At 45.2% G+C, this 27,699-nt stretch overlaps 1 protein-coding gene across 6 annotated transcripts in view; it reads left to right on the top strand.

Annotated features, from left to right (window-relative positions):
• Positions 1-27,699, top strand: part of FGGY (FGGY carbohydrate kinase domain containing) — a 443,688-nt gene that overhangs the window by 262,407 nt on the left and 153,582 nt on the right. The window lies entirely within an intron of this gene.

The raw sequence follows: 27,699 nt of genomic DNA on the forward strand, positions 1-27,699 counted from the left end.
TAAAGGTAAGGAGGGTGGAAGGACAGTTGAGGGGACAGGTTATATGAATGTCATGCTTAAATTTACTGTAACAATGCTGATGAGTGAATCTATCACTCATTGTATCCCACGTAAAAATCCTCTTGAGAAATTACTTTAGATTCACTCTTTGTATAGATGTTGTTTCATCTGAACTGATTTAATGTCTTTCTTTATACTATTAAAAACCGATTGCTCTTTTCTTCTGGCCCCAGAAGCTGGGAAGCTCAGAGCTAAACCTTAACACTCAGGTTACAGTGTTGAGTCTTCTGTTTAGCATTTTCATTCTTCTGTTTATTAGTCTTGCATTTCAACTTCTATTTATGCCATTAACTATAATATCTGTGTGTGTTTGCTGGAGTATGGAATACAATGTCTCATACTGCTTCTGTGAATTTCCTATGTGTGCTGCTATAGCAAATTATTATAAACTTGGTAAGTCAAAACATTTATTTTCTTATGGTTCATGAGACTGGAAGTCTAGAATCAGATTCCCTCAGCTGGGTCAAGTATCAGCAAGGTCATGCTTCTTGGAGGCTGGAGGGGAGAGTCTGTTCCTTGCCTCTTCCAGCCTCTAGAATAATGCTTCTGGCATTGCCTGGCTCGTCACTGCTTCACTCCAGTCTTGACTTGTGTCACGCTGCCCTCTTCTCATCTCTTGTTGGATCTCCCTCTCCTTATCTTATATTGTCAGCTACGATTTCATTTTTGGCCCACGTAGATGAAACAGAATTATCTCCTCATCTCAAGATCCTTCACTTAACCACGTTTAAAATTCTTTTATTTTTTTGACATGTATGCTAACATTCACGAGTTTCAGGGATTTAGTCATAGGTTTCGTTCGTGGGACCGTTTCTTACCAGAGCCTTTATGAAAAAATGTCATATATATTTTTTTATATTAATCTCTTAAAATAAATAAAAATAAAAATAAAATTTTGTTCCTTTGGGAAGTGGAAAGTATTTCTATAGTCTAACTTGAAGTATATACAAAGGAAAGGAATCAAATTCTGAATAGCATTTTTCAATTGTTTTTTTATGAATTCTGTTTAGTTTTCTGTTCTATTTCCTGTTTGGTTATTACTGAAGTACAGAAATATATTTTTTGAAAGTAAATCCTTTATTAATAAAAAATGAATAATAATTATGGGATTTCTATTAAGAGTTTCATGTAGTAAATTTACTTCCAAATGTTAATATACTGAAAATGGAGTTATTTATGTTCAGTGGAGGTACCTAATGATAATTATTTTTAGTGGAGGTACCAAATGAGAATTACTTTTTCTGGCTTTTTCTCTTTTTAATTTTTAAATTTAATTTAAATGGACAAGTATGGAGTTCACTGAGTTTTGATAGGCACACACAATGTGAAATTATTAAATCAAACTAATGAACACATGTATCACTTTGCATATGTGTGTGTGTGCGTGCATGTGCGTGTGTATGGCAAGAACATTTAAAATCGACTCTCTTAGTAATATAATACATTATCCTTAACTGTGGTCATCAAAATTTAGAGTAGATCTCCAGAACTTAGTTCTCAGGTCTAACTGAAGTTTAATACCCTTTGACCAGCCTCTCCCAATTACCCCACCCCATTCCACCTTCCCGAGCCCTTAGAAACCATCATTCCCCTCTCTACTTGTATATATTCCACACTTTTTGATTATACACTGAAGTGAGACCATGCAGGATTTGTCTTTCTGTGCCTGGCTCATTTCACTTAGTATAATGTCCTCTCTATTCACCCATACTGTTGCCAATGGCAGGATTTCAATCTCTTTAAAGACTGAATACATAATGTGTACATTTCTTCTTTTTCTTGACCCATTCATCTGTTGATGAACACTTAGGCTGATGCCACTTCTTAGCTATCGTGAATAATGCTACAATGAATGCAGAGTACAGACATCTTTTTGACATACTAATTGCATTTTCTTGAGATAGATACCCAGAGTAGTTTTGGATCATATGTTAGTACTATCTTTTAATTTTTTTAGGAATTTCCATATTGTTTTCCCAAATGACTGTATTGATTTATATTCGCATTTATTTTTTTAAAAAATTAATCTCACATCCACCATTCTTAGTAAATGGTCTTCGTTACTATTTTAAAATGTATGTGTGTTCTATATGTTTTGCATGTGTACATTTCCCAGTAATTTTTTTAATTGCCAGGAGATTTATTTATTCACCAGAGAGAGTAAAAGAGGGAAAAAGCACCCCTATGCCTCATCATGCCCCAATGCCTTTTCCTCTATTTTATGAACATGCACATAAACCCAACATGTTTTTTAAGCCACCAGGGCTGGGATTCAAACCACAGTCAACCATATGGTATCTGAGTCTCTTAACTCCTATGCTAGGGGTTTGGCTAATGATAATTTTTTAACTAGAGACATACACAATTTAATATGGCATGGATGGTCAATGAAAGCATCTATAAAGCTGTGATATTTGTGATGTCTTGATCAGGAAAAAAAATAGTCCAAGCAGAGGGGACAGTATCGTATGTCTATGAGATCATATCATCTACACATTTTATCTCTCTCCCCTTTTTGATGTCTTTTTGTTGATGCTGTTAATTTCTGTCTAATTGTATTTGCCAGAGTCTCCAGTAGTATGATAGCACTAATGGTGATAAAATCATTCTCATCTTGTTCTTAATCTTAAAGGAAATGTATCTCAAATTTCTCCAGTGAGTGTGATAAAAGATACACACGCACACTTTAGAAACTGAAGAGATTATCTTCTGTAGTATTCGGGACATATGATCAGTAGCCTGTGTTTGAGTAACCACTAAGAATTTTTTTTTTTTTAATAGCTCCACTGCACAGCCGTGGAACTGCAGACCAAATTTCACTAGGGTGGGAACTGTTGACTCACCACATAACACATTGCCTAGGACTTAGTTGGCATTCAATATTTATTGGCTGAATGAATAGAAGATACATAATAACTATTTGTTAAATGTGTGAAAGCTAGTAAGCCAAAGACTAGCTATGCCATTTCTCCTAGTGAGTCGAGTCCCTTGTGCCACCTCCCACTGGCACAGCCCCAAGTCGCTTGACATTTGAAAGAATAAGTGAACAAGTTCATCACAGTACATTCTGCTGCCGGCCATTAGGCTTTGCCCCTAAAGATACTGCACTTCATCTGAACTGAAGCCAAGTGGTTAAAGATGATTTAATCAGGACAAAAATAAAATATTCTCTTTAATGGGATAATTGCTTATTTCATTTTCTCCTCAAAGTTGGCCATTCATCTCATGCAACTGCCTTTCAATTTATGTTGTACGTAAAGTATTGAAAGTGATTATTCCGGGTTAAATCAAAAGTTCTCAGGAAGAATTATCTTAGTTTGTGATTAGAGGTTTCAAAATTCCAATATTAAATTGGAGAAGAGTTGGTTATATCAGGAAGTTTAAAGTTTACTTCTAAATTCAGAGTTGATTGCCTGAGTAGGGATATATATAGGTTTATTGGTGAATAAGTGAGAGGAGTTGGTCATCATAAGCGGTTAGGTGAGAGTATCTTCGTAGTTTGAATACTTTATGTATATCCTATTGCAAAATTAATGTTAGTTTAACACCCAATATGAGAATGTTCAGTATCCAGAAGTTGATTGCTTTTCCTGAGTTGAAACTATCTGCTCCAAACACCTCTGACAACTCCCTGTTGCCTGGGGAGTCACGGTTAACTTACTTAGCCCTATTAAAAGAACAACATTTGGCCTCCCACACTGCTTAACCTCTCTCTCTCGCTTTATTTTCTAACAGCATTATCACCAGCTGACGTATCATATATTTGGATGTTCATTTATTTTATCAACCCAGTCTCCGCCAAACTTTAAGCTCCATGAAAGCAGGACTTAGTTTTTATTTTCAGCTATATTCCCAGCCCCTTAAATAGTGCTTTGAATGTACTAGACACCCACAAGTAATTCTTGAATGAAGGAATACTGCCTAATTTGCTGTAGCTTTTTTCATATTCTGTTCCTTCAGACAAAAATGCTTCCCCTTAACTTCTTTTGTTTTCTATTTTTTAACCTTTATTTATTCCATGAGTGAGACAGAGACAGAGGCAGAGATAACACCCCCAACAGGGGTTGCCACGATTCACCTACAGCCAGCCCAGATCATGGGCACACATGTGCCCATCATATTCAGGGAGCTCTATTAGATGCAAACCAGCCACCTTCCCACATGGGTCAGCCTCACAGTGGGTCACGTTTGACCTTTGCACCACCACCTGGCCCCTCTCTAGCACTTACTGAGCCTGTTAACCTTCTGTGTGTCCTTTGAGACTCTAATTTTGTATCTTCTCTGTGACCCTGCCCAAGTCAGATTTCTCTTCCCACAGAACTCAAAGCTTTAGTTTATATTTCATTTTAATCAAGTTCACGCTCTTAGTCACACAGCACTGTCGCTCGGATTCAGATGATCTGTTTCTTGGTTTCCAGGTTTTAAAGATGGCTGACACAGCAGCCCCAGGTCCTTCTGGTGTTGGAAAATTATACAGTAGCTAGCTGTCTTTGAACCCCATAAAACAGTATGAATCCTAGATTTATATTATAAAACTGAATGGTGGCAGTGGTCAAAAATGAGTTTGATAAAAATTTTCATGTAATTTAATTTATTCATAGAGGAAATGACATTGGTCTGTGGAGCACATAGAGTCATTTTATATCTTCCTTGAAAAAGTGTGGAATGAGGCTGATCAGTCACCTTATCTAGTGACTACTTCCCTAGTACGCTCCTCCTTAGATTTTTGTCTAAGATGGTAATATTTCATAACAAAACTTAGAAAAGTTAAAAATTTACCGATGGACTAATGATTTTTCCCTTTTTTTTGCTTCCTCTTTATTTTTATTCCCTCAGACCATTTTCAGAAAGAGAAATTTCATTAGGATCCCTAGCTGAAAATTTATTGTTGGATAAAATTGGACCTGGATATCAAATGATCTCACTTGTATTAAATGAGATAAGAGGAGACTTCAAAAAGCTTCTGAGAAATGGAATTAAAAGTACAAGTTTATTTTGCTACAAAAAAAATAGAAATCCATGCATAGTTTTCATAATAAGCATTTCCCATTAATTTCCTGAAGCCCCTCATATACTGAATAGTATCCTAAGCAGATTTAAATCCTTTTGATTGCCATCTTAAACAGCATTTCTTTTCTATGGGTTATTCCTTCCATAACTTCAAATAAAAATAGTCTCATGTTCTTTTTGTCCCTGGCATTTTATCCCTATGTCTGTTTTGCACTTAATAACATTTATTTTCTAAAAATGTATTATGTGTCCCTGCCACCGTTCCTCAAGCACCCAAGGGCTATGACTATCGCTCATTCGTCTCTGCATATCCAAGGCCTGGTGTGTAATAGACATACAATAAAAGTTCAAGGGACATATATTTGTTTAGGGCACGTGTGCTCACTGGAGAGACAGGGAGACAGAAAGTGAGAAATTGCCACCCAGGGAAATGGTCATTCCACAATCCCTTTTCCATTCTCTTAGGATTCTGGGCACACACACACATGCGCCTGGTGTGAGTCTCAAGATGCTGAGTCCAGGACTCAAACCATGGTTGATTACGTGGATGTCTAGCCATGTAACCATTATGCCATCTCCTAGTCTCCAAAGAATATATTTAGCTGTAGACTGCCCTGTCAAATTAATGGAGTCAGTGGATGTTTGTTGAGAAACTGCCATGAGCCAGGGTTGTTTTGTTTGTTTGTTTGTTTCTTTTTTTTAAAGAGTTATTTAACTTTATTTATTTGTTTTTATTTGAGCAGAGAGGGACTAAACAAAAGAGAAGGAGAGAGGGAAAGTGAGAAAGCAGGCCACTAGATCTGAGACTGGAACTGCGGTCGGCCCTGTGGGAATCTAGTGCCCTTAACCACTACTCCACCTGCCTGCCCCAAGCCACGTATTTTTAAATATTTGGCCATCTTTAATCCTTATTGTGAACCTAAAATGTTTTGTTGTCCCTAGGTTACAGATGACAGAAAGCATAAGTGAGTTACCCACGAGCATAGTTAACAAGGAGCAGAATACAGGTCATTTGAAGCCAAATCTGTGTTTATTCTTTCTTAGAGCTTAAATGATCTTTTAGGCACCCATTTATTATGTTTAACCACCAACTCTATAAAAAAGTGAAAAATGTTTTTATGATTGATCACCCCTTTGATAAACTGAATGGGAGATTCAGGAGAACCTTTAAAGATAGACAGTTAAATACTGTTGTCCCTCACTGTCCTTGTGGGATTAGGTCTAGGATCCTCTGAGGATACCAACCTCCAAGGATGCTCAAGGTTCTTATATAAAATAGAATAATACAATTGACTGTTCATATTCATGGATGTGGAACCTTTAGATATGAAGGACAAATATACTCTCTGGACAAAATTGAATCCCAGAGAGGAAAAAGATCTTGGTCAGCATCTCTCCTACCAGTTGAATCGTGTTATTATTCTTCTTTTTGTTGTCCCATAGTAACTATTTTAAGTCTTTAGAAAGTCTGATAACCTCCTGTACGGTTAGGCCTGGGCTGTATTGTACTATCCCTCTCACAGCATCGCTCCTTTTCTTTTTTTAGCCACACTGAAGGACATATTCTACCCTCTGCTTCCTCTTGTTCTGCCTACAATACCCTTCCCTCCACTCCTTCCCCTAATATCTACATAGCCTTCATATATTAGCTCAGGCACTTAAGATCCTCCTTCTAGAGACTTTTGGACTAGATTCAGTGGAATACCCCGGTGCCCCTCTGGTATAACCTCCATCACAGCACATACTCCTCCATATTTGTTCTTGCTTGCCAGCCTTATCTTCCCTGCTGCTTGGCTGTGAATTCCCTGAGGGCAGGCGGTAGGGGGCCATTCATTGCTAGATCACTAGGTCCTGGTACAGTCCCTGACCAAAGTTGGCTTTTAGTGAATTTTTTTTTTTTTTACCTTGAAGTAATTTATTTATTTATTTTTTTTTTAAATTTTTATTTTTATTATCATTATAATCTTCTTTATATTACATTGGATTACATATAACTTTACATTGTATTACATTGTTTTTTCAAAAGGGAATGCCATGCATGTCAGTCAGTACAGAGACATTAATCTCCCCACTTCAACATTCAATATCTTTTCTGTTTTCCCCAATCATTATTTTTATTATTCTAATTATTTTTATAAAACAGTCAATTGTTATTTCTCGTTTTGCTTGTAAAAATACTTTGCCCATCATGAAATACTTCTCAGACCAATCCAGTTGAGAATACTATACATGTCATCATCAACAGTTAATAACCCCTATCTGTTTCTCACTAACGTCCTGTCTCTCTATTGTTCACTTGCTATCTTTCTCTATCCTCTTCTCTTCACTTACCCCATTCCACACTGTCCTATTCTCATTAAGTACCTTCACTGTGTTTATGTCCTCCGAATTTTTGCTCTCTATTATAGAGTGCGGATAGTCGGTATATATTGAGTGGATACATACAATATCTTTCTTTCATAGCCTGGCTTACTTCACTCAGCAATAGATCCTCCGTATCTGACCATTTTCTATCAAATTCCAGGGTCTTGTTATTTTTTATGGCTGAGTAGTATTCCATAGAGTATATATACCACACTTTTCCAATCCATTCATCAGTTTGTGGACATTTAGGTTGGTAGTCCAAGGAGGAAGGATGGTGGGGATACGTGGAGTTGCGGTAGGGTCGGGCCTGCAGCCTCAGTCCGCCTGGGGTCCGGAACTGCTGGCCGGCTCGATCCGGGTTTCGGGTGGGGAGGGGTGTGGGTTCGCCTTAAAGTCCCAGGCAACCAACCTGGAGTCCAAGGAGGAAGGATGGTGGGGATACGTGGAGTTGCGGTAGGGTCGGGCCTGCAGCCTCAGTCCGCCTGGGGTCCGGAACTGCTGGCCGGCTCGATCCGGGTTTCGGGTGGGGAGGGGTGTGGGTTCGCCTTAAAGTCCCAGGCAACCAACCTGGAGTCCAAGGAGGAAGGATGGTGGGGATACGTGGAGTTGCGGTAGGGTCGGGCCTGCAGCCTCAGTCCGCCTGGGGTCCGGAACTGCTGGCCGGCTCGATCCGGGTTTCGGGTGGGGAGGGGTGTGGGTTCGCCTTAAAGTCCCAGGCAACCAACCTGGAGTCCAAGGAGGAAGGATGGTGGGGATACGTGGAGTTGCGGTAGGGTCGGGCCTGCAGCCTCAGTCCGCCTGGGGTCCGGAACTGCTGGCCGGCTCGATCCGGGTTTCGGGTGGGGAGGGGTGTGGGTTCGCCTTAAAGTCCCAGGCAACCAACCTGGAGTCCAAGGAGGAAGGATGGTGGGGATACGTGGAGTTGCGGTAGGGTCGGGCCTGCAGCCTCAGTCCGCCTGGGGTCCGGAACTGCTGGCCGGCTCGATCCGGGTTTCGGGTGGGGAGGGGTGTGGGTTCGCCTTAAAGTCCCAGGCAACCAACCTGGAGTCCAAGGAGGAAGGATGGTGGGGATACGTGGAGTTGCGGTAGGGTCGGGCCTGCAGCCTCAGTCCGCCTGGGGTCCGGAACTGCTGGCCGGCTCGATCCGGGTTTCGGGTGGGGAGGGGTGTGGGTTCGCCTTAAAGTCCCAGGCAACCAACCTGGAGTCCAAGGAGGAAGGATGGTGGGGATACGTGGAGTTGCGGTAGGGTCGGGCCTGCAGCCTCAGTCCGCCTGGGGTCCGGAACTGCTGGCCGGCTCGATCCGGGTTTCGGGTGGGGAGGGGTGTGGGTTCGCCTTAAAGTCCCAGGCAACCAACCTGGAGTCCAAGGAGGAAGGATGGTGGGGATACGTGGAGTTGCGGTAGGGTCGGGCCTGCAGCCTCAGTCCGCCTGGGGTCCGGAACTGCTGGCCGGCTCGATCCGGGTTTCGGGTGGGGAGGGGTGTGGGTTCGCCTTAAAGTCCCAGGCAACCAACCTGGAGTCCAAGGAGGAAGGATGGTGGGGATACGTGGAGTTGCGGTAGGGTCGGGCCTGCAGCCTCAGTCCGCCTGGGGTCCGGAACTGCTGGCCGGCTCGATCCGGGTTTCGGGTGGGGAGGGGTGTGGGTTCGCCTTAAAGTCCCAGGCAACCAACCTGGAGTCCAAGGAGGAAGGATGGTGGGGATACGTGGAGTTGCGGTAGGGTCGGGCCTGCAGCCTCAGTCCGCCTGGGGTCCGGAACTGCTGGCCGGCTCGATCCGGGTTTCGGGTGGGGAGGGGTGTGGGTTCGCCTTAAAGTCCCAGGCAACCAACCTGGAGTCCAAGGAGGAAGGATGGTGGGGATACGTGGAGTTGCGGTAGGGTCGGGCCTGCAGCCTCAGTCCGCCTGGGGTCCGGAACTGCTGGCCGGCTCGATCCGGGTTTCGGGTGGGGAGGGGTGTGGGTTCGCCTTAAAGTCCCAGGCAACCAACCTGGAGTCCAAGGAGGAAGGATGGTGGGGATACGTGGAGTTGCGGTAGGGTCGGGCCTGCAGCCTCAGTCCGCCTGGGGTCCGGAACTGCTGGCCGGCTCGATCCGGGTTTCGGGTGGGGAGGGGTGTGGGTTCGCCTTAAAGTCCCAGGCAACCAACCTGGAGTCCAAGGAGGAAGGATGGTGGGGATACGTGGAGTTGCGGTAGGGTCGGGCCTGCAGCCTCAGTCCGCCTGGGGTCCGGAACTGCTGGCCGGCTCGATCCGGGTTTCGGGTGGGGAGGGGTGTGGGTTCGCCTTAAAGTCCCAGGCAACCAACCTGGAGTCCAAGGAGGAAGGATGGTGGGGATACGTGGAGTTGCGGTAGGGTCGGGCCTGCAGCCTCAGTCCGCCTGGGGTCCGGAACTGCTGGCCGGCTCGATCCGGGTTTCGGGTGGGGAGGGGTGTGGGTTCGCCTTAAAGTCCCAGGCAACCAACCTGGAGTCCAAGGAGGAAGGATGGTGGGGATACGTGGAGTTGCGGTAGGGTCGGGCCTGCAGCCTCAGTCCGCCTGGGGTCCGGAACTGCTGGCCGGCTCGATCCGGGTTTCGGGTGGGGAGGGGTGTGGGTTCGCCTTAAAGTCCCAGGCAACCAACCTGGAGTCCAAGGAGGAAGGATGGTGGGGATACGTGGAGTTGCGGTAGGGTCGGGCCTGCAGCCTCAGTCCGCCTGGGGTCCGGAACTGCTGGCCGGCTCGATCCGGGTTTCGGGTGGGGAGGGGTGTGGGTTCGCCTTAAAGTCCCAGGCAACCAACCTGGAGTCCAAGGAGGAAGGATGGTGGGGATACGTGGAGTTGCGGTAGGGTCGGGCCTGCAGCCTCAGTCCGCCTGGGGTCCGGAACTGCTGGCCGGCTCGATCCGGGTTTCGGGTGGGGAGGGGTGTGGGTTCGCCTTAAAGTCCCAGGCAACCAACCTGGAGTCCAAGGAGGAAGGATGGTGGGGATACGTGGAGTTGCGGTAGGGTCGGGCCTGCAGCCTCAGTCCGCCTGGGGTCCGGAACTGCTGGCCGGCTCGATCCGGGTTTCGGGTGGGGAGGGGTGTGGGTTCGCCTTAAAGTCCCAGGCAACCAACCTGGAGTCCAAGGAGGAAGGATGGTGGGGATACGTGGAGTTGCGGTAGGGTCGGGCCTGCAGCCTCAGTCCGCCTGGGGTCCGGAACTGCTGGCCGGCTCGATCCGGGTTTCGGGTGGGGAGGGGTGTGGGTTCGCCTTAAAGTCCCAGGCAACCAACCTGGAGTCCAAGGAGGAAGGATGGTGGGGATACGTGGAGTTGCGGTAGGGTCGGGCCTGCAGCCTCAGTCCGCCTGGGGTCCGGAACTGCTGGCCGGCTCGATCCGGGTTTCGGGTGGGGAGGGGTGTGGGTTCGCCTTAAAGTCCCAGGCAACCAACCTGGAGTCCAAGGAGGAAGGATGGTGGGGATACGTGGAGTTGCGGTAGGGTCGGGCCTGCAGCCTCAGTCCGCCTGGGGTCCGGAACTGCTGGCCGGCTCGATCCGGGTTTCGGGTGGGGAGGGGTGTGGGTTCGCCTTAAAGTCCCAGGCAACCAACCTGGAGTCCAAGGAGGAAGGATGGTGGGGATACGTGGAGTTGCGGTAGGGTCGGGCCTGCAGCCTCAGTCCGCCTGGGGTCCGGAACTGCTGGCCGGCTCGATCCGGGTTTCGGGTGGGGAGGGGTGTGGGTTCGCCTTAAAGTCCCAGGCAACCAACCTGGAGTCCAAGGAGGAAGGATGGTGGGGATACGTGGAGTTGCGGTAGGGTCGGGCCTGCAGCCTCAGTCCGCCTGGGGTCCGGAACTGCTGGCCGGCTCGATCCGGGTTTCGGGTGGGGAGGGGTGTGGGTTCGCCTTAAAGTCCCAGGCAACCAACCTGGAGTCCAAGGAGGAAGGATGGTGGGGATACGTGGAGTTGCGGTAGGGTCGGGCCTGCAGCCTCAGTCCGCCTGGGGTCCGGAACTGCTGGCCGGCTCGATCCGGGTTTCGGGTGGGGAGGGGTGTGGGTTCGCCTTAAAGTCCCAGGCAACCAACCTGGAGTCCAAGGAGGAAGGATGGTGGGGATACGTGGAGTTGCGGTAGGGTCGGGCCTGCAGCCTCAGTCCGCCTGGGGTCCGGAACTGCTGGCCGGCTCGATCCGGGTTTCGGGTGGGGAGGGGTGTGGGTTCGCCTTAAAGTCCCAGGCAACCAACCTGGAGTCCAAGGAGGAAGGATGGTGGGGATACGTGGAGTTGCGGTAGGGTCGGGCCTGCAGCCTCAGTCCGCCTGGGGTCCGGAACTGCTGGCCGGCTCGATCCGGGTTTCGGGTGGGGAGGGGTGTGGGTTCGCCTTAAAGTCCCAGGCAACCAACCTGGAGTCCAAGGAGGAAGGATGGTGGGGATACGTGGAGTTGCGGTAGGGTCGGGCCTGCAGCCTCAGTCCGCCTGGGGTCCGGAACTGCTGGCCGGCTCGATCCGGGTTTCGGGTGGGGAGGGGTGTGGGTTCGCCTTAAAGTCCCAGGCAACCAACCTGGAGTCCAAGGAGGAAGGATGGTGGGGATACGTGGAGTTGCGGTAGGGTCGGGCCTGCAGCCTCAGTCCGCCTGGGGTCCGGAACTGCTGGCCGGCTCGATCCGGGTTTCGGGTGGGGAGGGGTGTGGGTTCGCCTTAAAGTCCCAGGCAACCAACCTGGAGTCCAAGGAGGAAGGATGGTGGGGATACGTGGAGTTGCGGTAGGGTCGGGCCTGCAGCCTCAGTCCGCCTGGGGTCCGGAACTGCTGGCCGGCTCGATCCGGGTTTCGGGTGGGGAGGGGTGTGGGTTCGCCTTAAAGTCCCAGGCAACCAACCTGGAGTCCAAGGAGGAAGGATGGTGGGGATACGTGGAGTTGCGGTAGGGTCGGGCCTGCAGCCTCAGTCCGCCTGGGGTCCGGAACTGCTGGCCGGCTCGATCCGGGTTTCGGGTGGGGAGGGGTGTGGGTTCGCCTTAAAGTCCCAGGCAACCAACCTGGAGTCCAAGGAGGAAGGATGGTGGGGATACGTGGAGTTGCGGTAGGGTCGGGCCTGCAGCCTCAGTCCGCCTGGGGTCCGGAACTGCTGGCCGGCTCGATCCGGGTTTCGGGTGGGGAGGGGTGTGGGTTCGCCTTAAAGTCCCAGGCAACCAACCTGGAGTCCAAGGAGGAAGGATGGTGGGGATACGTGGAGTTGCGGTAGGGTCGGGCCTGCAGCCTCAGTCCGCCTGGGGTCCGGAACTGCTGGCCGGCTCGATCCGGGTTTCGGGTGGGGAGGGGTGTGGGTTCGCCTTAAAGTCCCAGGCAACCAACCTGGAGTCCAAGGAGGAAGGATGGTGGGGATACGTGGAGTTGCGGTAGGGTCGGGCCTGCAGCCTCAGTCCGCCTGGGGTCCGGAACTGCTGGCCGGCTCGATCCGGGTTTCGGGTGGGGAGGGGTGTGGGTTCGCCTTAAAGTCCCAGGCAACCAACCTGGAGTCCAAGGAGGAAGGATGGTGGGGATACGTGGAGTTGCGGTAGGGTCGGGCCTGCAGCCTCAGTCCGCCTGGGGTCCGGAACTGCTGGCCGGCTCGATCCGGGTTTCGGGTGGGGAGGGGTGTGGGTTCGCCTTAAAGTCCCAGGCAACCAACCTGGAGTCCAAGGAGGAAGGATGGTGGGGATACGTGGAGTTGCGGTAGGGTCGGGCCTGCAGCCTCAGTCCGCCTGGGGTTCGGACGCTTTTAGTGAATTTTGAGTGAAATAACCACTTACTCAGATTCAGGCCTAAAGTGGTATGAACATTAGAAATGTGGAGGTGTTGAATATTCACCTTATCTGACACCTTAAAATATCTTCCATGTGTGAGGATCTAACAGAGCCATTGTGTGCTACATATCTACCCTACTATCTGCAGTGCTCAGGTACTGCCTGGGCGCTGCACCGGGGACATCTGTGGGAGAGTCTAGTGTGGGATCTGAAGGAGCACCTCCTTAACCCATGCTAAGGATCTCCTGTTATCCGTTCAGGGAAAAAAGAATTTTCAATCTTTTTGTACTATGGTATAGCTAACTACAGGAAGCATCTCTAGCAACGTCTTCCTTCTTATGAGAATCAAAGATTTAGCTAAATGAGTGAAGTTGTCTCTGGTACATCTTCCTGTAGGAGACTAATAGGATGATGACTTCAGTGGAGTAGAAGGACATTTCTGACTTCTCTATATTAGACACATTTCTTCTCAGTATTATGTCAACAGAAAACTCACTGGCCTAGAAAATAAAAAAAGAAGGGTCTTATTTTTCACAGTAATCCTGTCTAGGTGAACTCACACGATTCATTTGACACATCAGAGTCTCCATCTCTTCATCTAAAAAAATTAGGGTCTTTCCTGTTTTTCTGGAGTTTGCTCAAATGTTGGCTAAACTAGTGATTATGAAAACTAGAAGACTTCAGTAGCATGGACACATTTTGGGGACATTGAGATCAGCTGGAAAGAAGAGAAGTTTAACGGGGAACCCACTCAATGTGGGGCACTTCCTCAATGGAAGAGCCTCTTTGCCTCTAGCATGTTTATACACTCTTTGTAGGGTGTTGCTGCCAGGCCTGTACCCTGACCTGTATCCAGCTCTGGATGGTCACCTTCACAAAGACATCCAAAGTATGGGTAACTAGTGGAGTGTGTCCAAATCAAAGTCCTAAAGAAGAGTCAGGAATTGGAAGCCTGAATTTAAAGCAAGTCCACAAGACAAGATGTGTCATGAGTGAGAGAGCTAGGGAGTCCTAACCATGTGTTAACGGAATTAGTATGCAAGCCAAGCAGGTCTGGAGCAGCTAACTGCTGCCTCCTATGACTTTCAGGGATTCAGGGCTCACCCTTTGCATTGCTAACTTTCGTGCCTGAGCTGGTTGGGTGGTTTAAAAGTCTAGGGTCAAATTAACAGAAGTGAGACATTCAAAGCATGGAGGGACTGAAAGAGGTAGGAAGGGGATTTGGGAAAGAGTAAATGTATAAAAGGAAGTAAGGCAGTGGAAGACTTTCTGGAAAAACATGTTTGAGGCAAAGCTTCTTTTCCTTTGTGTGGAATTGCTGACTTGGCAAATTAGAAGAAACCACACACTGACACACCATGAGGCTAATCTGGAGCTCGGAGGCTCCAGAGAGCCAGGGAAGGCCTGACTCTGTGTGGAACACTTAAGCAGCCTATGACCACAGGAACCATTGGGTAACATAACAGACAATTATCACTTGTTATGTGTTCAGTTGCAAATCAAAATAAACCAAAATGAACCACTGTACAAGTTCAGCTTGGTAATTCTGAGTGCATGCTTAAGGGAGTAGACATCTAGCTACAAAGCAACCAAAGCATATATAGGGGTAATTTTCCCATTGTCTTCAAACAAAAGATCCCCACTCTTTCATGACATCATGAAAGGTCCTTGAAGGTCTGATTGCTATCTGCCCTTCCACTTATAAGTTTGATATTTCATCTTCATACCTTGGACAGATAATAGCCTCATGAAGCCTCAGTTCTCTCAGCTGTAAAATGGATATAGATATCTATTTTACAGCTTGTAATAATTATTAAATGAGATAGTGCAAATAAAGCCACTAACGGTCTTTTGATCACACATATACCAATCCAACATTTGTTTGATTTTTGTTATCATTACTGTATGAAAAGTCTTCTAAACATTCATGGATAATGTGTATTATGAAAAAAAACCTATGCATGGTTTTCAAAAAGTTTTGCACCAAAATAAACTTCTACTTTCATTCCTCTTTTCCACAAACTTTTTGAATTCCCCTTATACAGTCTATATTCTAGCCCAACCATAATGTGTTCTTCAAGCTGTCATTGTACCAAGAACTTATACCTTTTCTGAGGTACTCAGCAAAGTATCTTGCCATTCTTGGATTAGCTGTCGGACATTCCAACTATATTGAGAACTAGGACATCTCTGTTTCCACAAGACCTGATCCACAGTAGGTACTCCATTGAATATTTACTGAAGAAATGGGTGAAGTATGTGTTTTGGAGAACCTTGATTCCCAACAGGCCCCAGACATTCCATGGCCTCTAATCTCCTACCCCATATTAGGCACCTGCTCTGTGTCAGAAACTAAGCCAAATGCTTTGCATACACAGTCTCAGTTAATAACCCTGCAACCCTAGGAGGCAACTATTATGTAAACTCTTGACAGATGATGGCAATGCATCAATTAGCACAAATGACTCAAATGTAAACATCAGATGTCCTTTTACCATTAACTTAGAAGGGATACAAATTGAAGACTGAGCAATCCTCAAGGTCCAGCATGACAAATGACACCCAGGGATTTCGTCCACCCAAACCAACTACATCTCCAGTCACCGCCCCTACCCCTTCCCTGTCCCTTACCAGCACCTGTGTTGTTTGCATCTTACCAGGATTAACCAGATCAGTCTGTACCCTGAACTTAGAAAAAATGTAGATTAAACATTTCCTGGTTTAAAAACAAGAGTACAGAAAGTTAAATAATCAGCTCTCACTCGTTGATTATTTACTATGTACAAACAGTATGCTAACATTGCTCCTAATTTCCCCAAACATCCTGGAAGGTGAATATTCTTGTCTGTCTTTTACATGGGAAGGAGCCAAGATTCAACAAGGACGAATAACTTGGCTGCATGTAGCTGTGATTCCTGACCTCTATTTATGGTATCAGTCAGCCCCAAGGAAGCAGTCTCACCCACCCCAGGCCTCCAAATCTGGCACCCTCTTATTTTATCCTCAGTGGGTGGGCATGGAGGGGTGCTTCTCCTTACCAAGGTTGAGTGCTCAGCCTAGGAGAGCAGGCCAGTGAAGTGGAAAAAATAGCTCTTATTCCTGACTCTGACATCTGTCCTTCAGGTGAGAGCCAGATTCTCAAATTGCCAGGCCAATGACAAATAAGCCCATGCCAGCAGGGACTATGAATCCATGGAGGGTTCTGCTGGAATTCACGCCCTGGAAGCCAGGTTGACCCCAGGAGTCATTTCGTTTCATCTTGCTTCTGATTATCACATGGTGAGTAGAGAGAGGGAGGAAGAAAAGTACACTGATCTCTAGAAATGGGGTTTGGTCTGCCTTTACTAGAGAGGGTAACCCAAAACAAAGGCTAAAAAGTCTAGAAAGGGGAAGGGCCTGTTTCACTGACTCCCATGTGGTCATTTGACTGTGGTTCCCAGGTAGCTGGAAGGCAGACATGTATAGTACCAAGAACGTGGTCTTCAGAATCAGACAGACCCAGATCAAGTCCCCATTCTGCCACCTGGCACTTAGTAGCAGTGAGCAAGGCTTTGAACTTTTGTGAGTCATGGTTTCTTTATCTGTAAACTGAAAGAAATATCAGGATTATCAGAAAGATGACAGATGAGAATGTGGATGAAACACACAGAACATAGTTGCTATTTGGCAAATGTACTTGCCTTCCCTCCCCTTTTCTCTCTGCATTCATTTATGATACCTTAAAAAAATAAACAAAAGCCATTATAATTGTCATTGGTTTCTGTGGGAGCTAAATACATTACATATTAATAATTCTCAACCTGTTTAAATCACTCTCAGGACTGTAACCTCATCCTACATCAAGATACACGTTTTATAGGTGGTTGCCTTTCTTCCTGTTCCTTTCTCTAGGAGGTCCAGATGGCCCCCAGCTCTATCTCATACCCTAGACAGCCTACTCTGAGGGTTAAACTCAGGTCTGCTTCACATCCACATGATCTGTTCATAACAAAAACTGCCTCCTGGCTGTGGCCCACAGCTGAATACTGTTACTCTAAAGCCATCATTTCATTTGTTTCTGATTGTTCTACAGTGTTTACATACCTCACATATTAGTGTGATCTTTTATGGAGTACAGGCAGAGGTTAAATGTGCCCAGAGCCCAGATCGGCTTTCCGTCTGAACGTGCTTTCTTCTTTTAGTCCCCCTTGCCTCTGTGTTTTACGGCATCTCTCTCTTTAGAGAACTCATTTGAATAGGAAAACACTTTTTAAGTGTTTTCTTTTTTTCTTTAGCATGAGACTCAACATACTTAGAGAACTGCTGTTGAATATGCAGAAGAGGGAAAAGATAGCACTGGAATGTATGACTTTTTTTTCTTTTCCTAATATAGGAAAATGTCATCACCACTTGAATTTACCAAGGGGCATATTCCCCTCAGGGTGCAGGATAGCTGGGCTGGCTCCAGACTGAACCCACTAGAAGGTGCTACTGCCTACTGTGTCTTTGTCTTCCTTTTTTTACAACTTATTTTTTTTTTGCCAAGCAAACAAAAATGTGTCAGGAAGGGTATGGATGCGCAAGTAAGATTGGGACCTAAGCCCTGCTTGTGATTTCAGGGAGGAACTTGAATTTATTTGCTAAAGTTCAGTTTTCTTTGCCATCGAAACTAGGTGTATCACAGCGTACATTGTACCTTAGATGGGGAATATATGTATAGTGGCCCACCAGGGGATGACAGCAAGACTTCATGGCACAGTCCCTTCTGTGATCATGGTGGCCCTCTGGCACACTGTCCTGTGAAGGAGTCAGAGGCCTAGTTCAAAGCTGGCAAGAAGGAGGGCTGTGGCCAGTCTGTCTTCTGTGGACATGCTGGCACATGTGCCACTTACGGGATGTCCCTAGTAACCTAGCAGGGAACCAAAGAATGTTGTGCTTCATACCCTCCCTTGACCTCTGCCCATGCAGCCATCACTTTTTAATACTCTCATTAATCTCCTTTGTTATAGAGAAGATGGAAGGGTTATATAAACTTCTTCACCCTCATCATCTCAAGTGATATTTGATGAACACTTCTCAGTTTATAATATTTTTACTGCCAAATGGGAGACTTACCTAAGTGTCTACTTTTTAAATCTCTTTGCGTGGCCAGTTTAGCCTTCTCATCTTCTATCAGAACAAAATGGAAAAAGAGTTTTGAAGGTCAGATCTAGATCCTTAGATCTTGACGTGTATAGATGTGCCTTGAATTCCTCTGAGGTAAACCTGAGAAGCAGGAGAGAGTTCTTTCAGGGAACACCTCCAAAGGGCAATGATTGAGGCATATGCACAGGAATCCTGACATTCAATCATTCATTCATTCATTTTAGGTTTTTGCCATAGTGTGTGTATACTCACCAGAGAGAAAGAAAGAAATCACCCCCTAAGGGGATAGACATACTGCAGTTCCTTCTTATCCTGTAATTCTGGGGCACGTACACACCCATGTCCAACATGATTTTCAAGTCACTGGGTTCAGAACTCAAACCATGTTTGACCATGTGGGAATCCAGCATTTTAACCACCATGCCACCTGTTGACTCTGTGGCTTTAATTTTAAAGTGCCCTGATAGAAATCAGCCAAGTCTCTATTTGCCTTTATATAATATGCTGTTAATAAGATGAAGCCTCTATTGTACTTATTCCCAGTGACAGATCTTAGAAATAGAAATTAGTTCATCTGAGTGATTTTGTTGATTCTTATCTTTCTCACCTTACCCTACACCCAGTGCAATCTCTGTACCCTGTTCTAAAATTCCAGTCAAGAGGGTATTAGACCTTACTTTTTAAAATTAAACCTCCATAAGATCTCCAATCCATAATAAGAAATATACCTTGGCTGGTATAGAGGTGATGATATTAATACAGGGTACATTTTTCTGGATCACTGAATGTACCAGGCACTGGACCAAGGCCTCGAATAGACTGTGCTGCATTTAGTCTTAGTAATCTGTAAGGTCTCATTTGTCCCAATTTTTAGATGAAGACCCAAAGGGCCAGGTCACAGAGCAAGTTAAGCTAGACTCTTGAGCATTAAACCAGAGAATCTAAGTATTTAGTGAAGCCTATGAGATGATTTTTGAGTCCAGCCATCAGCGTCAAAGAAAAACATCATGACAAGGGAAATATAGGAGTTTCTCAGGAGCAGGATGGGGGAGAAAGTGTCCACAGTTTAGCAATCACAACTCAAAAGATGTGTAGCAGAGGCACTGTGACTCGGGTGCTTTGCACTTAGAAACGGTGCAGGCTGGGTCACCTCTGTCTGCAACTGTCCATAAGCCTTGGCTCAGAGACTGCCTCGAGGCACTCATTTAACTGAATCCTAAGGGAGCTATTTTTCCCTAACAGTGAGTTTAGAATCAAAAAAGAATATTTATTGGGCCATATTTGAGAATCACTAACAAATTAGTACTTTGGCCCTCCAGGGGAATTTGACAGAAAGAGAAGATATGATTCTGACTCTGAGGATCCATCTCACTGTTTAACATCAGAGCTAGCACTCCATCTGAGGGGTACAGTGCAGCTGGAGCCCCCTACCTCCTCATCAGCCCCTGCTCCCTGCTCCTCCACCCACAGGATCCCAGGCAGAGAGCAGTCGTTGTTTACCCACTGCAGACTGTTTGGGTTGTGTGCAATACAGTTTTAATCTTTGGAGTCACAGGACTCTAAGAACATTCAAGGACGAAAGCAGATCTGATCTCGCTAGAACCAGTCAGGCTTTTGTCTACAGGTGACCAACTGTGGTTGGTTGTCTGCTGCAGAAAAATTTGGGGAAACTTTTTGAAGAATTCAATGTTTTCTTGGTTACTCAGTCTCTATTGCAAAGTAGTTTCAAGTGTATTAAGTATAAATGAGTAAGAAACATGTGGATTAAATTTCTATTGTGATCATGTATGGAATTCAGAATGATAAAGAATAAGGAATTCGGAGTTTAAGGAGTCCAAAATACTTTGCAGATAATTCAGGACTCAGAACTTTACAGGCAATATTCTGTTGCCTTTCTTTATCCCAGATCTGGAGACAGTGGTTGAGTGAAAAGCGCTGCTAGGTGCCCTCCCTGCCCACTCCAACTGCTAAGCCCCAGGAGATATCTGTGGACAAATTTCATGCATTCTGGTTTTGCTTAGGCTGAAATAAAGAGAATGGGTTTCTAAGAAGGACAAACCCTTTACTGTAGGACTCTTAACCTTTCAGAAACTTCCAAATATAGAAGAGGAGGCTTTGGGAAGCCTGGGCTTTATTATCCAAGTGTCACTTAAAGATGCGTGGACTTTTTTGTTTGTTTTGTCTTTTTGCTATAGAGTGTGTGCACTCACCCACGGTGGGAGGAATAGTGCGAGAAGTCATGACCCCATACCCTCCAGAGGCTATGGCCACTATGCAATCCCTTCTCCTCCATTCTTCTCTTGGAATTTTGGACATGTACACATCTGTGCCCAGAGTGTTTTTCAAGTCACTGGGTCCAGGATTCCACCACATGAAGTCCACAATGTGGGATCCATCTGCCTTCACCTTTGTGCCACCTGTTGACCCTTGACATTTTCATATCCTGCGATTACTCTTAATGTCAGTGGCATTGCTGTGTTAATGAAAAGAGTAGCATTTGTATATCACGTCCTGGATTTGTGTATCGATTTAGTTTATAAAGCATATTATATGCATATTATCTATTAAATGTAATATACATTACGTATGTATTTATAGATATGTAGACATGTAACATACGTTATGACAACCTATAATATAGGAACTATATAGAGTAAAGGGAAGGTGCAGGCAGGAGTACCTAACCCACCATTGAGTTAGACATCAAGGTTTATTGAAGACTTCCCAGAGGAGATAACATTGAGCCGAGTCTTTTTTATTTTTTCTTTTGGGAGAGGTTTTGCTATAGGGTACGTGTGCTCGCCAGAGAGACAGAGATTCAGAAAGCAAGAAGTCACGCCCCTGGGGGGATGACCATGCTGCAATCTCTTCTCCTCCATTCTCCTCTCAGGATCTTGGGCAAACGCGCACACACGCCCAACATGAGTTTAAGCCACCAGTTCTGACATTCGAACCACGGTCAGCTACATGGCAGTCCAGCAACATAGCCATTACGCCAACTGCTGGTCCCTGAGCTGAGTCTTAAAAGGACATTTAAGAATTAGCCAGGAGAAGATGAGAGGAAACACCTTCTAGTCAAAGGCAATTTTATCTTCACGAGAGATGAGAAAGAAATGACACATGGGGAGTTTCAAGTTATTCTATAAGTCTGATTGCTAACCTGCATGGGTTTGGTGTAGCAAAAAATGGTGGTGGTAGAGGAATTAGAAATGATAGCATATGTGATTAGCATAGACAAATAGACAAAAACCGTATCAGAAAGGTTCTGTATGTTATTAAAGGATTCTAAAGGATCTAAGTAAGAAAAACGGTATAATTCTCCTTGTGTATTAGAAAGATGTTGTGTGGTAGGTATGGAAGATGCCCTGAGCAAGGACTGAGGGATTATGGAGTGGAATACGATATTGGATGCAAGATACTAGTTTAATCTGGCTTAATCTCTCTGACACTCCAAGCAAGAGATGATGAAGGACTGTACTAATGTAGTGGCAACAAGGAGTAACAGGAAGTCTTGTGTTTTGAAAGAGTTTACAGAACAAGATGATCTATTGTGGGAAAGATGAGAGAGACAAGTCAAGAAATCCTAGAATAGTATTGTGAGAGCTGGCCCATCCAGGATATTAGTTAGGTGCTGTGTATCAGGTCCTACATCCTGACCGAGGTTTGAGTCCTGTTCCCAGCCCCAACCACTTGAAAATCACACCAGCAGTGTGTACATGCATGCCAAAAATCCTGCCCAGATGAGAAATGGAGGGAAGGGGATCATAGTGTGACTGTGGCCTATTTGTTGAGAGTATACTATGTTCTTTGACCTTTATACACATTATACCATTAGGACTTGCATGAAACTCTGTCCTCAGTGAGGTTATCCCCATTACAGGTGATGAAACCAAGTCTCAGACTATAAGTCACAGCGTCAATAAATGAGCTAACCAGTATTCCCCAAGGTTATCTGACTATCTGGCTCCATATTACTAAACTATGGTCACTGCCTTTCAGGTAAGTGGCAGGGGGTTCAGATAATGATGCAGCAGTAAGAGAGGATGTTCTGTGAGGCTAACCCACCTGAGAGTGTCTGTTTTCACACCTGGAAACATTCCTGGACATGCTGGGGGCACATGTGTGCTCATGTCCATGGTGTCAGGGAATTAAAGTGGCTCATGCTATCAGGACCCTGTTAGGGGGGCTGTCTCTGTGTGTGTGTGTGTGTGTGTGTGTGTGTGTGTGCGCGCGCGCGCGTGCATGCATGTGTCTGTCTGACTGTCTCTCTCTTAATGAATACATAAACTTTTTTTTTTTTAAGCTAAGAGGTAGGTCCTTACTGTCTCATAGGAGAAGCAGACTTGCAAAGAGGTCATTGCTGTTTCTTCTCAGCCTGAGAAGTGAGAAACAGAGGTGAATGCTAAGAACCTCTGCTTATCAACAGAGCTCCCAGTGCTTTTCTGTACTGTGTAGTGACCTGGGAGTTGGCTGGAATGTGTATAAATGCTTTTTGTCTAGTAAGATGATAGCACAGTCCATTTACAGGGAGAAATGAGCCACCACAGAAATACTGGGTCCTACACATGCCTGCGGCTACTCTCTGAAATTCTCAACCTGGCTGGAGGCGCTCAAAACAAAACCTGTTCCCTCCCAGGACTACTGGCGCCTGGAGCCTGCCTCCTGCCCCTGCCAGAGGCTTAGGCAGCCTGGAGCTGATGGGGTGGGGGGAAGGCACAACAGATGAACTAGAGCAGCTCCTGACCGAAGCCCAGTCATCTCTCCCAGAAAGAGGTGTGAGCAGGCATCTGAACTTTATCACTGCAGGGAAACTCAGCTGACGGGAGCATGGCCTTAAATGAAACTCAGCCAGTGGCATCTACTAATGGAGCCAGCTTGGGCACAGACACATAGAGAGGAGAGAGACTTCTAATCCCATCTCTGTCATTTCTGAACTTTGTCATCCTGGGCAGTTTGCTTACCCTTTTTGTACCTGAATATTCAGATGTGATACTGGCTGAGTGTGTTTGAATTTACAGACTGTCAGAATAACCCCGAGTCTGAATGCATACGTACACTGTACACTCACAGGTCATTTGACACCTGAGTTACTCCCAGCCAAGCCTGGTCTCCAATTTTGACTAGATTGTAAACTTAAAGAGGACAGGGACTGTATGCCTTGTGTGACTCTGACACCATCTATTTTCAAGTTTAAAACTGTAGTTGGCACTCAGTGTGCATCTATAAATATTTCCTATATAGTTACTATTCAGCTAGTGTAAAATAGTATGAATAGTAGCAGAAATGTAGCCCATGACAAAATGTGGAAGAATATGAAAGATTTACTGCTGAGTGAAGCAAGCTAGGCTACAAAGATGAGACACTGTATGTCCCCACTCAATATATACTGAGTGTCTGCAAGGTCCAGGACTCGAACTATGGTTGACTGTGTGAGAGTTCAGCACCCCAGACACCATGCCACCTGCTGGCTCCTATCTGTGTTAATTCTAATGGTCCTTAATTCCTGCTCTTCCAAGACAGGTGAAAGACTCAATGAAGCAGTGGTTGCCTAAGTCCAAGACCATGGTTTGGCAGAGACAGTTACAGAACCCACAGAACTTGATGCCTGACTACTTTGTACTTCTATTAACTGGGCATCTTATTTCACACTCTCTGCCTCAGTTTGCACATCTGTACAATAGGAATAATGGCAGAATCTTCCCTTAGTATTGTTGTAAGGGTTAAGTGAGTGAATACTAGTAATGTGCTCAGAGTAAGGCCTTTGCTGAGATCCTAGTCAAACCTAACTGCTCTTCTCTTGCCAACAGCACCATTATCACTGCAAGTCAACATTGGCTTCCAGTATCTAGTGTCAGTGTATTCCCTTCCTTGGATCACAGAGCAGCCCAGGATAGTTATCAGCATGGAAGGAGCTTTTACAAAAATATTTTCAAGTATTTAGGTTTATTACAAAGCAATAAATAACACAAATACAAATGTGCATTCTCTTTCCTTTCCTGAAAAATGAACTATTACTTGTTTCATTGAAGAACTCAGGATTTGGGAGTGATTAAAAGTACTCTGTTTCATTGTTTTACTCAGTATGTCTGATAAGAAGTCTGTGCCATTCTAGGAAAGTGGGCACAAACAGGAGTCCACTCCGAACTTTCCTCCAGGACAGAACTAAGCAAAGCTATCATCTGACATTTCTGAGCAGCAGAGCCATATTCCTCTAATGAAATTCTGCTTCGACCTACACAGGAGCACCCTCCCATTCACTGGAAGTGGGAGGGGTGGGGGTGATGCATGTCCTTCCTAAGCAACTGATATGCACAAGTGGTGAAAATCTGAGGAATCACTAGGGGTGTGGGGCCAACGGCTGCCTTGTTTCAAATACCACCTCTGCTGTTTACTAACTATATGCTACAGAACAGCTATCATACGGAGACAAGAATTCTGGCAGGAAGAGGGTCCCAGGCAAAAAAAAGATTATTTGGCATTGATGGGTGTCCATCTACCTGTATAAACCCTAGGTCTTAAATGATTATGAGTGTGGGATGTTTTACTTGCTCCAAAGAAGCTCTGGGATGCAATTTAAGCCAGGAGTTTTTAAGGCTGCCATGTGATAAAACTGTGGTTGGGCGAAGGCAGAACAATAAAAGTAAGCACCAGGTAATGAGCACTCCTTACTGATGGAATTCTCTCTCTCTCTCTCTCTCACACACACACACACACACCCATCTGCATAATTTCCGTGCATGTTTTACTTACACATCTTCTCAGAGAAGCTTTCCCTGACCCTTAAACTGGAGAAGGAACTCACTTTTATGCTCACGTATCTTTTGGCTTTCCTTTATTCACTCTTCACAGTTGTAATTACACATTTGCGTGATGATTTAATTAATGTTTGTCTTAGCATAACCAAGTGTCACAGTTTAGCTGGGACTGAGGGGTTTTCCAGGACCTAAGACTTTCAGTGCTAGAACTAGAAAAGTCTAGCCACACTTGTAGGATTAGTCACTGGTCTGCTTCCCTCCCAAGCGGGCATGTTCCAGGAGAGCACAGGCGTGCTTTTTGGTTTACCATTTATCTCCAGTGCTGCTGGGCGCAGACCTGGATCATGGTAGGAACTCAGGAGACATCTGTTGAACAAATAAGGAGTGATTAAATGTCGATGTAAGCTGAACTATTCCTTTTTTGCACAAGTCTGCCTTTCTTCCCCTAAGATTGTTCTTCCTATTTACGGTGTTAGAAGATTTTATATACATATATATATATAATTGACAAAATTTAAAGTAAGCAATATTGCATCATTTCCTGCCATCATTCACCACCTTACCTTGCTAGCTGGAGGTGAAAATTTGAGGAATCCTTAGTTGAATGAAAAGAGAACCTGAATAGTTGGGGGTCAAGACAGTTAAGGAAGGTCTTCTCCGTGCTGAAGTGCCAGACTACAAAGTTTATGAGGACAGAAATTTATGGATATCTAGTCTACTTCTGTATCCTTAGAGCCTAGCACAGCATATAGAAAGGGCTGCATAAATATGTGTTGAATAAATGAGTGAATAGATTCTCTGCCCTTCCTTGAGACCTGGTGGAGCAGATCTTGTGTGGCTACTTCTCTGTCCCTTTGTACCCTCTAGCTAAAGCTTTTCATAACCATAAACATGACTTCAGCACTCATTTCTGCCAGAAGAATGAGAAGCATGTACCTCTGCATATGAGTTTGCACATGCTCATCCTCACCCATCCTGACTCAGCTCCTTATGTACTTTCCTTACACTTAAAGTGATTGCCCCATAGAGGGACCAGCAGGTGATGTGGTATTTAGGGTCCTGGATATGCCCACATTACTGACCAGGGTTCAAGTCCCAGACCTGGTGGCTTGCTTTCTCTCCCCCTCTCTCTTTGTGTCTCTCTCTGGTCAAATTAAAATAAATGAATAAATAAATTAAAATAAATAATTCTTTTTTTAAAAAGAGTGACTGCCTCATATCCGTTACCAAAATAATTTACATGTCTTGATATGAAGAGAACCTCTCTCTTACCTCCATGATTTTGTTCCAGCTCTTCCCTGGACCTGGAATCCCTGTCTCACTTCATATAGCTAAATCCTACTAGTCTTTCAAAATAACCTTTTGTCCCTTAAGAAGCCACCTCTGTAGCATTCTGCTGTCTAAAACAAAATCAGGCCAGCTTGGTGGCACTGTGGTGATACAGTGCTCTGTGATGCTAGACTGATCCACATAGGAGGATCCTGGGTTCTTGTCCTGAAATCTCTTTGTACCTGCCAGGTGCACACTACCCATGATAGAGTGAGTAAGGCCAGGGATGGATGACAGTCTGAAGACCTTTGTGGGGTACATCTCTCTCCCTTTTCTCCTTTCTCACACTCCTAGAAATGCATGAATAAAGTTTTTTAAAATATAGAAATCAGAATAAATTAGGGCAAATTAAATAGTTTATTGACATAAATGTATAGATTGCGATCAGCAAGACTCCAGAACAAGTGATGAGAAGTTCACTTTATAGCAGTTAGAGTGAGGTTTATAAAGTATAAAAGAAAGAAGTATTCTGACCTTTTTTCATGATTGGCTGTTACCCTTTTTATTTTTAGGGTGAGCAGCCTGTTTAAACCTATTTGCCAATAGCTGATTGGTTTAATTTTACTGAGTCATGCTGTCAGGGATATGAAGCTTATGTTTTATGATTTCTTTGAAATTAGAGCTAGCATTTTAAGGAAGTTACAGTGACCTGAGTTTGAGTTACTTGGTTATGAGCAGTTGGCCTTGGGGTATATAAATCTAAGCTTTAGCCTTCATTTTTTATTTTTCGTTAATACACTTCTCCCGCCTGTTACCCCTGCCATCAGCCATGCAAGTTTAAATAAGTACAGTGGACAAATAGCATATGTTTTTTCTTTAGCATCCCATGGACTACATTGTACGTATTTGCCTATTTACGTGGATAACTATCCCCATGATGAGATAGTCTTCAAAGTCGGAACTCCGATTTATCTCTGTCCCCAGCACCCAGCTTAGGAAGAGGGTAGGCTATTGGGTAGATAATAAATGTTCGCAAAAGGAGAGAGACATATCAGCTTTTATTGCCACAGAAATGCTAGGTAACAAACCCAAAACACTAGTGCCATATATTTGGCATTTATTTTTTTTCACACATCTGGTGGTTAGATAGGTAATTCTAATAATGTAGGATGGCCAAATGCTGGTCAGCTAGGAAGATTGGCTGGTCTTCACTGAGCTCCCTCCTATAACGGGAGATACTTGGGCTGACTCAGCTCTGCTGCATGTGTCCTTTCATCCATCAGGCCAACTCGAGTAGAAGAAGAAACGGAACAGAAGTATAGAGTCCTCTTGAGGCCTAGGTGTGGAAAATTGGCACAGCATCACTTCTGCCTCATTCA

The sequence above is a fragment of the Tupaia chinensis genome, unplaced genomic scaffold (assembly GCF_000334495.1).
Source record: "Tupaia chinensis unplaced genomic scaffold, TupChi_1.0 Scaffold000425_1, whole genome shotgun sequence".
Lineage (NCBI taxonomy): Eukaryota > Metazoa > Chordata > Mammalia > Scandentia > Tupaiidae > Tupaia > Tupaia belangeri.